The sequence below is a fragment of the Cetorhinus maximus genome, chromosome 17 (genome assembly GCF_964194155.1).
Source record: "Cetorhinus maximus chromosome 17, sCetMax3.hap1.1, whole genome shotgun sequence".
NCBI classification, from domain to species: Eukaryota; Metazoa; Chordata; class Chondrichthyes; order Lamniformes; family Cetorhinidae; genus Cetorhinus; species Cetorhinus maximus.
The window spans coordinates 92229068-92242215 of NC_135895.1; positions in this window are offsets into that span (position 1 = coordinate 92229068).

Consider the following 13148-nt stretch of genomic DNA (forward strand, 5'->3'; position numbering starts at 1 on the left):
TACACCCCCTCCAGACCCATCCTTTGTTTAAAATAGACATAGAAAATGCTGAAAATTCTCAGCAGGCCAGTCAACATCTGTAGAGACAGAAATGGCATTAGCAATTTGGGGCGATGACCTTGCATCAGGACTGAAAGAAGTTCGAGATAGAACTAAAAGAAATTGGGTTTTAAGCTAGTGGAGGGAGGGGATGAAAGAACAAGAGATACGGCAGGAGAGATTAAATGACAAAAAGGTTTATGATGCAAGGCAAAAGAGAGTGGTAAAGGGGCAAGTAAGCAAACAAAATGATAGCGATGATTCTGCTAATCCCAAGTATATCTCCTTTAGACCCATCTATCTGTACTTGTTTAAAACCTGTTACATCTGTAACTTTTTCCAGTTCTAACAAAAGGTCATTGGCTGGAAACGTTAACTCTTTCTCGCTCTGCCGATGCTGCCTGGCTTGCTGAATGTTTCCAGCATTTTCGGTTATTTAAAGTAGCGCTACTCACAGATGGTGGACTAGATACCGATTAAAAATGCTTTTTTTTTTGTCATAGCCCTCCATTTTCAGCTGTGTTAAGCAAATTGCACTAAATTACTGCTGTTAAAATACATTACAGAACTTTATTTTTAAAGAAAAAAAGTGTTTTTTTCTTTAAATATTGCATTCTAAAACACTGCCCAGTTGGGCTGGTTCATGCCAGAATTTAAGTTTGCTGATATGCAAATGAGTTTGAGCAAGCACATGAAGAAGAAAATACTTCTCAAAATCAAGGGGAGCCAATTTAGGTCAGCGAGCCCAGGGATGATGGCGCAATGGGACTTGTTGCAAGTTGAGCTCGGGTATCCAAGTTTTGGATGACCTCAAGCTTATGAAGGGTAGAATGTGGGATACCAGCCAGGAGTGCTTTAGAATAGTCAAGTCTAGAGGTAACAAAGGCATGGATGAGCATTTCAGCAGCGCTGAGACAGGGGTGCAAGCGGATGATGCTCCAGAAGTGGAAATGGACAGTCTTAGTGATGGCCCACATAGGTCAGAAGCTCATCTCAGGGTCAAATGTGAAGCCAAGGATGCAAATAAACCAGTTTCTCAGACTGCTGCCAAGGGGTGAGATGGAGTTTGTAGTTAGGGAATGCAGTTTGGAGCGGGGACTGAAAACAATGGCTTCAGTCTTCCCACTATTTAATTGGAGGAAATTTTTTCCCATATTGGACAAGCAGTCTGGTAATTTCGCAACAGCGGAGGAGTCGAAAGAGATGGTGTTGAGGTAGAACTGGGTGTCGTCAGCGTACATGTGAAAACTAATGCTGTGCCTTCAGATGATGTCGTCAAGGAGAGCCAACCAGAGGTAACAGTGCAGGAACTAGCAGGGAAACCATTGCAAGTGATTCTTCTGGCTAAGATTAGATAGATAAGAATGGAGCCAGGTAAGAAGAGTCCCACCCAGCTGAACAACAGTGGAGAGGCATTGGATGAGGATGGTATGGTCAACAGTGTCAAAGGAAGTGGACAGGTTGAGCAGAACAAGGAGGGAAGGTTTGCATTTGTCACAGTCATAAAGGATGTAATTTGTGACTTTGGTAAGAGCCATTTCAATACTGAGGCAGGGGCAGAAATTGTACTCGTATACAATCTGTAACCTCATGGCCCAGCATATCCCCCACTCTACCATTACCACCAAGCCAGGGGATCAACCCTGGCTCAATGAAGAGTGCAGCAGGGCATGCCAGGAGCAACACCAGGCATACCTAAAAATGAGGTGCCAACCTGGTGAAGCTATAACACAGGACTATTGTTTGTCAAACAGCATAAGCAGTAAGAGATAAGACAGAGCTAAGTGAACCCACAACCAATGAATCAGATCTAAGCTCTGCAGTCCTGCCACATCCAGTTATGAATGGTGGTGGACAATTAAACAACTCACTGGAGGAGGCTCCACAAATATCCCCATCCTCAATGATGGGGGAGCCCAGCACATCAGTGCAAAAGATAAGGCATTTGCTACAATCTTCAGCCGAGTGGATGATCCATCTCGGCCTCCTCCGGAGATCCCTAGCATCACAGATGCCAGTCTTCAGCCAATTCGATTCATTCCACGTGATATCAAGAAACAGCTGAAGGCACTGGATACTGTAAAGGTGATGGGCCCTGACAACATTCTGGCAATAGTACTGAAGACTTGTGCTTCAGCACGAGGCGCGCCCCTAGCCAAGCTGTTCAGTATAGCTACAACACTGGCATCTACCCAGCAATGTGGAATATTGCCCAGGTATGTCCTGTACACAAAAAGCAGGACAAATCCAACCTGGCCAATTAACGCCTTATCAGTCTACTCTCCATCAGTAAAGTAATAGAAGGGGTCATCAACTGTGCTATCAAACAGCACTTACTTAGCAATAACCTGCTCACTGACACCCAGTTTGGATTCTGCCAGGGCCACTCAGCTCCTGACCTCATTACAGCCTTGGTTCAAACATAAGCAAAAGAGCTGAACTCCCGAGGTGAGGTGAGAGTGACTGCCCTTGACATCAAGACAGTATTTGACTGAGTGTGGCATCAAGGAGCCCTAGCAAAACTGGAGTCAATGGGAATCAGGGGGAAAACTCTCCACTGGTTGGAGTCATACCTGGCACAAAAGAAGATGGTTGTGGTTGTTGGAGGTCAGTCATCTCAGCTCCAGGACATCACTGCAGGAGTTCCTCAGGGTAGTGTCCTCAGCCCAACCATCTTCAGCTTCTTCATCAATGAGCTTCCTTCCATGATAAGGTCAGAAGTGGGGATGTTTGCTGATGATTGCACAATGTTCAGCACCATTCGCGACTCCTCAAATACTGAAGAAGTCCATGTCCAAATGCAGCAATATCTGGACAATATCCAGGCTTGGGCTGACAAGTGGCAAGTAACATTCACACCACACAAGTGTCAGGCAATGTCCATCTCCAACAAGAGAGACTCCAACCATCGCCCCTTGATGTTCATTGGCATTACCATCACTGAATCCCCCACTATCAACTTCCTGGGGGTTACCATTGACCAGAAACTGAACTGGACTAGCCATATAAATACCGTGGCTACAAGAGAAGGTCAGAGGCTAGGAATCATGCAACGAGTAACTTACCTCCTGACTCCCCAAAGCCTGTCCCCCATCTACAAGGCACAAATCAGGAGTGTGATGGAATACTCCCCACTTGCCTGGATAAGTGCAGCTCCCACAACACTCAAGAAGCTTGACACCGTCCAGGATAAAGCAGCCCACTTGATTGGCACCCCATCCACAAACATTCACTCCCTCCATCACCAGCAGTGCAGCGGCAACAGTGTGTACCATCTACAAGATGCACTGCAGGAATTCACCAAGTCTCCTCAGACAGCATCTTCCAAACCCACGACCACTACCATCTGGAAGGACAAGGGCAGCAGACACATGGGAACACCACCACCTGGAAATTCCCCTCCCAGCCACTCGCCATCCTGACTTGGAAATATATCGCCGTTCCTTCACTGTCATTGGGTCAAATTCCTGGAACTCCCTCCCTAACAGCACTGTGTGTGTACCTACATCACATGGACTGCAGCAGTTCAAGAAGGCAGCTCACCACCACCTTCTCAAGGGAAACTAGGGATGGGCAATAAATGCTGGCCCAGCCAGCGAATGAAAAAAACCTATTTGAGAGATTTAAACTTGGAGTGCCAGGAAAGGTGGGAACAGATTTGGAAGGTGACAACATGTTCAAGGACTGTGGAGAGGAAAAGGTTGGATCTGGGGTGGTAGCGTGCAAGAACAGAGGGGGTGAAGTGTTGTTTTTTTCTTGAGGAGATGGGTAATGATGGCAGATTTAAAGGCGAGAGACAAAGCATCTGAAGAGACAACAGTTAACAAAATTTGTTAACATGGAGACCAATAGGGGAAGTTAGGTGATCTGTAGTTTAATGGGAACAGAATCAAGGGACTAGGTAGTGAGTCTCATGGACAATATTAACTCAGTGAGGCCATGAAGGGAGATAGGAAAGGAACAAGAGAAAGGTGCGAGTCCAGGGCTAGGGCAGGGGGAAAGCATTAAAAGAGGTTTGGCCAGGTTGGGTGGTGGAAGGACATTGTAGAGGTAGTTGATTAGATTATCTCATTTTAGTGACAAAGAAATCCATGAGCTCCTTGCACTTGTTGTTGGTGAGGGTGGAGGGGACAGGGGTTTAACAAGACAGTTTGCAGATGCTAGGAATTGTGCAACGAGTAACACACCTCCTGACTCCCCAAAGCCTGTCCACCATCTACAAAGCACAAGTCAGGAATGTGATGGAATACTCTCCACTTGCCTGGATGAGTGCAGCTCCAACAACACTCAAGAAGCTTGACACCATCCAGGACAAAGCAGCCCACTCAACTGACACCACATCCACAAACATTCACTCCCTCCACCACCGACGCACAGTGGCAACAGTGTGTACCATCTACAAGAGGCACTGCAGGAATTCACTAAGGCTCCTAAGACAGCACCTTCCAAACCCATGACCACTGCCACCTAGATGGACAAGGACAGCAGATAGATGGGAACACCACCACCTGGAAGTTCCCCTCCAAGTCACTCACCATCCTGACTTGGAAATATATCACTGTTCCTTCACTGTCGTTGGGTCAAAATCCTGGAACTCCCTTCCTAACAGCACTGTGGGTGTACCTACACCACATGAACTGCAGCAGTTCAAGAAGGCAGCTCACCACCACCTTCTCAAGGCAACTAGGGATGGGCAATAAATGCTGGCTTAGCCAGCGAAGCCCACATCCCTGTGAATGAATAAAAAAAAGTAAAGAAACTGGGGGTTACCTTTGCATCCAGGATTATTCTGAAATAGTGAGAAATTTTAGCAGGTGAGGCTAGGACCCAATAGTGTTTTAAGTGATCCTAGCAGATTTGGCAGTGGAGGGCTAAACCAGTTATCCAACATATCCTTTCAAGACTGTGTCCCTTGGACTTAAGGGAGTGGAGGTGAAGGTTGTGCTAGAGGAATGGCCAGGGTTAGAGAGAGTAATGGTTTTACTGGGGATTAGGACATCAAAGGTGAGGTGAGGGTGTGGCTGAGTAGGTTAACAATGTTCAGATATCCTTGGAAAAATATTACAATTGAACAAAATGCTAAGATGACACAGCTGAAAGTTTCAATAAGTACCTGGAACTAACTCAGTGCTACCAACCGAGGCACAGCTAACAATCCAGCAGAATACAAAGAACTGAAACAGGAAATGAGGGGCAAAGAGAGTGTATGAGAAAAGATTAAGAGCTAACATAAAAGGGAAAGTCTTTCATAAAGATATAAAGAGTAAAAGCTGAGTCAAGGAAGGGTAGAGCCAATTAGGGACAGAAAAAATAATCTTGTGGAGGCAGATAGTGTAGCTGAGGCACAAAATGCGTACCATGCATCTGTCTTTAATCGAGAGAGGAGGATACTGCCAATGTCACAGACAAGAGGGGGGTGATGGTTGGAGATAAATAGGCTAAATACTATATGGGTTGGGAGCTGAATACTAAAGGGTATAGGACATTTAGGAAGGACAGGAAATGAGGAAAGGGTGGAAGGATTGCCCTATTAGTTCATGATGGTGTTAGCACAATAGAGGGCAATGACCTAAGTTCAGGAAACCAGGATGTGGAAACAGTTTGGGTAGAGATAAGAAATGGTAAAAGCAAGAAATCATTTGTGGGAGTTATGTACAGGCCCCCTAATAGTAACCACACGGTAGAATGGAGCATAAAGGAAGAAATAAAGGGAGCTTGTCAGAAAGGCACTGTGATAATCATGGCGATTTTAATCTGCATGAAGAATGGGAAAGTCAGGTGGGCAAAGGTAGCCTAAATTCATAGAATGTTTCCGGGATAGTTTCTTGGAACAGCATGTTCTGGAGTCAACCAGAGAGCAGGCTGTACTAGACCCGGTATTGTGCAACAAGATGGGATTAATTAATGATCCCTTAGTGAAGGCACCCCTAGGTAGCAGTGACCATAATCTGCTTGAATTTTACATTCAGTTTGAGGGAGAGAGGAGTGGGTCCAAGACTATGTTTTTAAACATGAATTAGGGCAATTATGAGGGCATGAAAGAAGAGCTGGCTAAAGTGTATTGGCAAATTAGGTTAAAGGATAGGTCAATAGGGATGCAGTGGCAAATATTTAAGGGGATATTTCAGAATACACAGAATAAATACAATCCAATGAGTAAGAAAAAAGTCCAAGGGATGGACACACCATCTGTGGTGAACTGGAAAGGTTAAGGATAGTATCAAACTTAAAGAAAAAGTATATAATTGCGCAAAGATAGGTGGAAGGCCAGAAGATTAGACAGTATATAAGGAACAGCAAAAGATGACTAAAAGATTAATAAGAAGGGAGAAGTTAGAGTATGAGAGAAAGCTAGCCAGAAAAATAAAAACAGATAGTAAGAGTTTTCATAAATAATTTTAAAAGCTTAAACATGTTAACAAAGTGAGCGTTGGTCCTATAGAAAGTGAATCTGGAGAATTGATAATGGAAAACAAGCAAATGGCAGATGAATTGAACAGGTATTTTGCATCACTTCACTATAGAGAATACAAGTAACATCCCAGAAGCAGCTATAAATCAGGAAATGGGAGGGAGGAACTCAGGAAAATTACAATCACCAGAGAAGTGATACTGAGTAAATTGTTGGAGTTGTGGGCTGACATGTGCCCAGGTCCTGATGGACTTCATCCTAGGGCCTTAAAAGAAGTGGCTAGTGAGATAGTTGATACATTGGTTTTAATTTTCCAAAACTCCCTAGATTCAGGAAAGGTTCCATTAGATTGGAAGATAGCAAATGTAACTCCATTATTCAAAAAAGGGAGGGAGACAGAAAGCAGGAAACTACAGGCCAGTTAGCTTAATATCTGTCATAGGGAAAATGTTAGAAGCTATTATTAAAGAAGCTATAGCAGGGCACTTGGATATGTTCAAGGTCATCAGGCGAGTCAACATGGTTTTGTGAAAGGGAAATCATGTTTAACCAACTTGTTGGAGTTCTTTGAGGAAGCAACATGTGCTGTGGATAAAGGGGAACCGGTGGATGTACTGTACTTAGATTTCCAGAAGGCATTTGATAAAATGCCACATCAAAGGTTATTATGGAAAATAAAAGCTCATGATATAGTGGCTAGCATATTGGCATGGATAGAAGGCTGGCTGGCTAACAGGAAGCAGAGAGTAGGCATAAATGTGTATTTTTCAGGTTGGCAAGATGTAACGAGTGGTATGCCACAGGGATCAGTGCTGGGACCTCAACTGTTGACAATTGATATAAATGGCTTGGATGAAGAGATGAGTGGGATGCTGCCAAATTTGCTGATGACACACAGGTAGGTAGGAAAGTAATTTGTGAAGAGGATGTAAGGAAGCTACAAAAAGAGATAGATAGGTTAAGTGAGTGAGCAAAGATCTGGCAAATGGGGTATAATGTGGGAAAATGTGAAATTGCCCATTTTGGCAGGAAGAATAAAAGTGAGGCATATTATCTAAATGGTGAGAGATTGCAGTGCTCTGAGATGTGGAGAGATCTGGGTGTCTTAGTATATGAATCACAAAAGGCTGGTATGTAGGTACAGCAACTTATTAGGAAAGCTAATAGAATGTTATCATTTATTGTGAGGGAAATTGAATACAAAAGTAGGGAGGTTATGCTTCAGTTATACAGACACTAGTGAGATCACATCTGGAGTACTATGTACAGTGTTGGTCACCTTACTTAAGGAAGGATGTAAATGCATTGGAAGCAGTTCAGAGAAGGTTTACAGGACTAATACCTGGAATGGGCAGGTTGTCTTATGAGGAAAGGTTGGACAGGCTAGGCTTGTATCCATTGGAGTTTAGAAGAATAAGAGGTGACTTGATTGAAACATAAGATCCTGAGGGGACTTGACAGGGTCGATGTGGAGAGGATGTTTCCTCTTGTGGGAGAATCTAGAACTAGGGGCCACTGTTTAAAAATAAGGGGTCACCCATTTAAAACGGGGATGAGGTGAAATGTTTTCTTTCAGAGGGTTGTGCCTCTTTGGAATTCTCTTCCCAAAACGACAGTGGAAGCAGAATCTTTGAATATTTTTAAGGCGGAGGTGGATAGATTCTTGGTCAGCAAAGGGGCGATAGCTTATTGGGGGTAGGCAGATTTGAGGTTACTATCAGATCAGCCATGATCTTATTAAATGGCGGACCAGGCTCAAGGTGCCGAATGGCCTACTCCTTGTTCGTATGTATGTTCGTAAGTACATTATTCACCTGGACTTTCACATACAGGGCATTATTTCAAAGTTTGGTAGATGAAACACAACTCAGATGTATAAACAGTGAGGAGAGTGGTATCAGGCTTCAGAAGGACTAGTCAGACTGGAGAAATTTAATGCAGAGAAGGGTGCAGTGATACATTTTGGAAGGAAGGCTGAACAGGGTAAACATACATAGCAGAGCAAGTTGAGAAAGGTATTTTCAAAAAGCATATTGGATTCTGGGCTTTATAAATAGAGGCTTAGAGTACAACAGCAAGGAAGGGGAGGCAGTGGTGTAGTGGTCATGTCATTAGACTAGCAATCCAAAGGCCCAGGCTCTGGGGACATGGGTTCAAATCCCATCACAGTGGCTGATGGAATTTAAATTCAATTAATAAATCTGGAATTAAAAAGCTTAGTCTCGGTAATAGTGACCATGAAACCAGTTGATTAATTGTTGTTTTTAAAAAAAAACATCTGGTTCCCTAATGCCCCTGCCGCCCTTATCTGGTCTGGCCTACATGTGACTCCACAGGTATGTGGTTGACTTTGAAGTGGCCTAGCACGCTCAGTTGTATCAAAGGAATAAAACTGTTCGGATCACCCGGCATCGACCTCGGTACTGGAAACGACAATAGCAAACTCAGCCCTGTCAACCCTGCAAAGTCCTCCTTACTAACACCCGGCAGCTTGTGCCAAAATTGGGAGAGCTGTCTCACAGACCAGAGCAACAGCCTATAGAATCATCCCTTACAATGTCCAGACTCCACCATCACCATCCCTGGGTATGTCCTGTCCCACCGGCAAGACAGACCCAGAGGTAGCAGCACACTGGTATACCACAAGGATGGAATTGCCCTGGGAGTCCTCAACATTGACTCTAGACCCCATGAAGTCTCATGGCATCAGATCAAAAATGGGCAAGGAAACCTCCTGCTGATTACCACCTCAGCTGATCAATCAGTACTCTGCCATGTTGAACACCACTTGGAGGAAGCACTGAGAGTGGAAAGGGCACAGAATGTACTCTGGGTGGGGGACTTCAACATCTGTCACCAATAATGGCTCAGTAGCACCACTACAGATTGAGCTGGCCAAGTCCTAAAGGACATAGCTGCTAGACTGGGTCTGTGGTGAGGGAAAAAGTAGGGATGTTCGCTGATGATTGCACAATGTTCAGCACCATTCACAACTTCTTAGATACAGAAGAAGTCCATGTCCAAATGCAGCAAGACCGGGACAACATTCAGGCTTGGGCTGATAAGTGGCAAATAACAGTCACGCCACACAAGTGCCAGGCAATGACCATCTCCAACAAGAGAGAATCTAACCATTGCCCCTTGAGATTCAATCTCATTACGATCGCTGAATTCCCCATCAATATCCTGGGGGTTGCAATTGAACAGAAGCTGAACTGGATCAACCATATAAATACTGTGCTACAAGAGCAAGTCAGAGGCTGCAAATTCTGCGGAGAGTAACTCACCTCCCCAAAGCCTGCCCCCATCTACAAGGTACAAGTCAGGAGTGTGATGGAACTCTTTCCACTTTCCTGGATGAGTGCAGCTCCAACAACACTCAAGGATCTTACCACCATCCAGGACAAAGCAGCCCGCATGATTAGCATACCCATCCACAAAAATACACTCAATCTACCACTCAAGCCATGCACAGTGGCAGCAGTGTGTACCCATCTACAAGATGCACTGCAGGAACTCACCAAGGCTCCTTAGGCAGCACCTTACAAACCTGCTTAGAAGGACAAGGTCAGCAGGTGCATGGGACACCGCCGCCTGCAAGTTCTCCTCCAAGTCACACACCATCCCTGACTTGGAAATATATTGCCATTCCTTCACCATCAGTGAGTCAAGATCCTGGAACTCCCTCCTTAACAAAATCCTGGAACTCCCTAACTGTGGGTGTACCTACATCACATGGACTGTAGCGATTCAAGGATGGAGCTCACCACCACCTTCTCAAGGGTAATTAGGGATGGGCAATAAATGCTGGCCCAGCCAATAATACCTACATCCCATGAAAGAATAAAAAGTTATACTAAATCAATGGCTCGGCCTCCGTTGGGGTACTGCGGACACCACGGTCGGAATTTTACAGCCCCGTTATGGCAAGGGCTGGGCTGTAAAACGCGATGAAGTGTTCAAAAGTCCATTGGTTTTGGCAGGACCATAAAATCCCACTGGCATAAAATTCCACCCCGCACTTTAGGAAGGATATCAAGGCCCTAGGGCAAGCACAAAGAGAATTTATTGAACGATACCACGGATGAGGTTCTTCAGTGATGTGGAGAGACTTTAGAAGTGGGATTGTTCTCCTTGGAGCTAAGAAAGTTAAGGAAGAGTGAATAGGAGTTTGAGAATGAATAGAAGTTCAGAATTTTGAAAGGATTTGACAGAGTAAGGAAGGAGAAATTGTTTCCACTGACAAGAGGGCCTGTCATCAGAGGACACAGGTTTAAGGCAACTAGCAAAAGGTGGTTCTTTTATCCAGCAGGTTATTGTGATCTGGAATACACTGCCTTAAAAAAGGGTGGTGGAAGATGATTTAATGGCAGTTTTCTGAAGGGAATTGGAAATACTGGCAGCGGTATGGGAAACTAGCAGGAGAATGGGACTAATTGCATAGCTCTTTCAAAGAATCAGTGCAGGCAGAATGGGCTGAATCGCTTCCTTCTGTGCTGTACCATTCTACGATGTCTGTGGTCGCATTTCAGTTTAACATCTCCATTAAGGCTGCAGCGTTCAAAAAAAACGATGCCACTTCCAGTAGATGGTGGGTTACCACGTGAAATATATTTATAAAAATTTCTATGATGTGGCTGGTTGAGGAGAAAATAAGCAATGTCTCCTACCAATACATGCTGCTTCAATGGTGAGTTCAGCTATCAACTTGAACAGAGCATTAGATATCAGAGGCACTTCTGCCTTTCCTTAATGCAGTCAGCTAGAGATTTCTCATTTGATTTTGGATGGAAATACTCAGCTATTGTGAATATATTTCAGGTTATCATTTCTTTTACCATTTACAAACATTAAATATGAATATTTTAATTAGGTTATTAGGATGAAAACAGTGGAACTCACTTCTCCATTAATGTGCAGGCAGTATGCACTGCCTGAAAGGGTGTTGGTAACACACCATGCAGCAAAATAAAAATCTGGTAAATCTCGGTGCAATAGTGCAGCTCATAATATTTGATACCAACTGCTTAAATTGAACAAAAGTACAGTGACCAAAAATAATTCCCTATTTTTATTTTTCAACATGGCCATAGTAGTACCAGCCACAAGCTATGCCAGCTATTCATGGAAGGGAACTGCAAAAGTGTCAGGTATGTTGCACCCAATTTATATATTTAAGTGGTTTTGCCACCTACTTTGTACGAAAGTTAAACCACATGTTGATTACTGTGTAGAATTCTCTAATATCTGTACTAATAGTAATCATCTAGTTTGAATCTATGTTCGCTTGTTCTATTCCTGTTGTTTAATGTAAAAAGTAGTATTGTTTCCTATACACTTAATCTGAAATACACCAAGATCCCCTCCGATGCTTCTAATCCAGATCAAAAAATTCAAGCCTCTTTTCCTGAGTCTCGGGGCTGTTCTTTGCATTCGAATGTCTCATGTCTTGATTACCAGAACTAGATTCAGTCTGAATAGGTCACTATATAGTTTGATCATTACTTCCCCATACCTATATTTTATCATTTTAGCCATGTAATTCAAAATTCTATTAGCTTTGGTCAAGGTTTGTGGTCAGCCTCATTGCGCACTGACAGCACGTTGGAAATGGACCACTCTCCTGATACTTGCCCAGCGTGCAATCATTGGGTGAGTTATTGATCGATGCTTCACAAGTCTCTTCCCTTTTTGCAAAGGAAGCTAGTCAGGAATACGAGGCCATTACCATGATACAACATGGAGAGGTTAAACAAAAAGCTGCATTCAATCCCATAATTGTTACTGGAGACGGATGCGCAAGAGAAATTTATCCTAAGTCTTAAACCATTAAAAAAGGTGCAGATTAGATCATATAATTAGTAAGATTTATAATGAAAGTGCTGGAAAAAGTTATTCAGACCACAGTAACACCATCAAAATACTCCTACTTCAGGAACATTTCAGTAGCAATGGTGAGGAGGGAGCCACTTTTTCACTGCCCCCATATGTTGCTGTGCAATGAGAAGGGCATTGTTTAGGACATTGATATAAATGAAGCAATTACAAAAAATGCATTATTTCAAAAAATAATTCCATCAAGAACTCAAATGTTATTAAAGTGGATTCAAATTATGAAAATTTTTTAAACAAGCTAAACTATACTGACTTTCACAGGCACTTACCAAAGTCTATGAAATCTTTCACTTGCATGCTGCATTTTGTACATCTTTTGATAAGAACTTTGAAATATTTTTAGCACAAGTACTATGTTCCATTTCTTCTTGCCTCAGATGTAAACAGGAAGTAATGCTGTGGCTAAAGCTGTGGCAGGGTCTTGTGCATAGATAACATGCCCTGTGGAACAAGGCAAACTGAAGGGTGCTTATTTCTCTATCTGCACTAAAACACCTCAATCTAAAAGAAAAGCCCTCAAAAATCCTCAGGATAATGCTGCAACTTCAGTTATGCACTAAGAATGCATGCCATGTTGCATAGCTGAATGTCATGGTCTCATCTCTGGAGTCCTACATAAAAGACGGTTATAGCTTGATCTTGAGATTAGTATGGGAACTGCTGCCTGAGTCATCCAAGATCTTCATCTTGCTAAATATTTCCATAAGTTAATGACAAAGAGCAACTCTTATCAATTTGGTAAATTATGATAAGATGCAAAAATTAAATTAGTGCGGAGTTGGGGGGAAAGAGCAAGTGATCA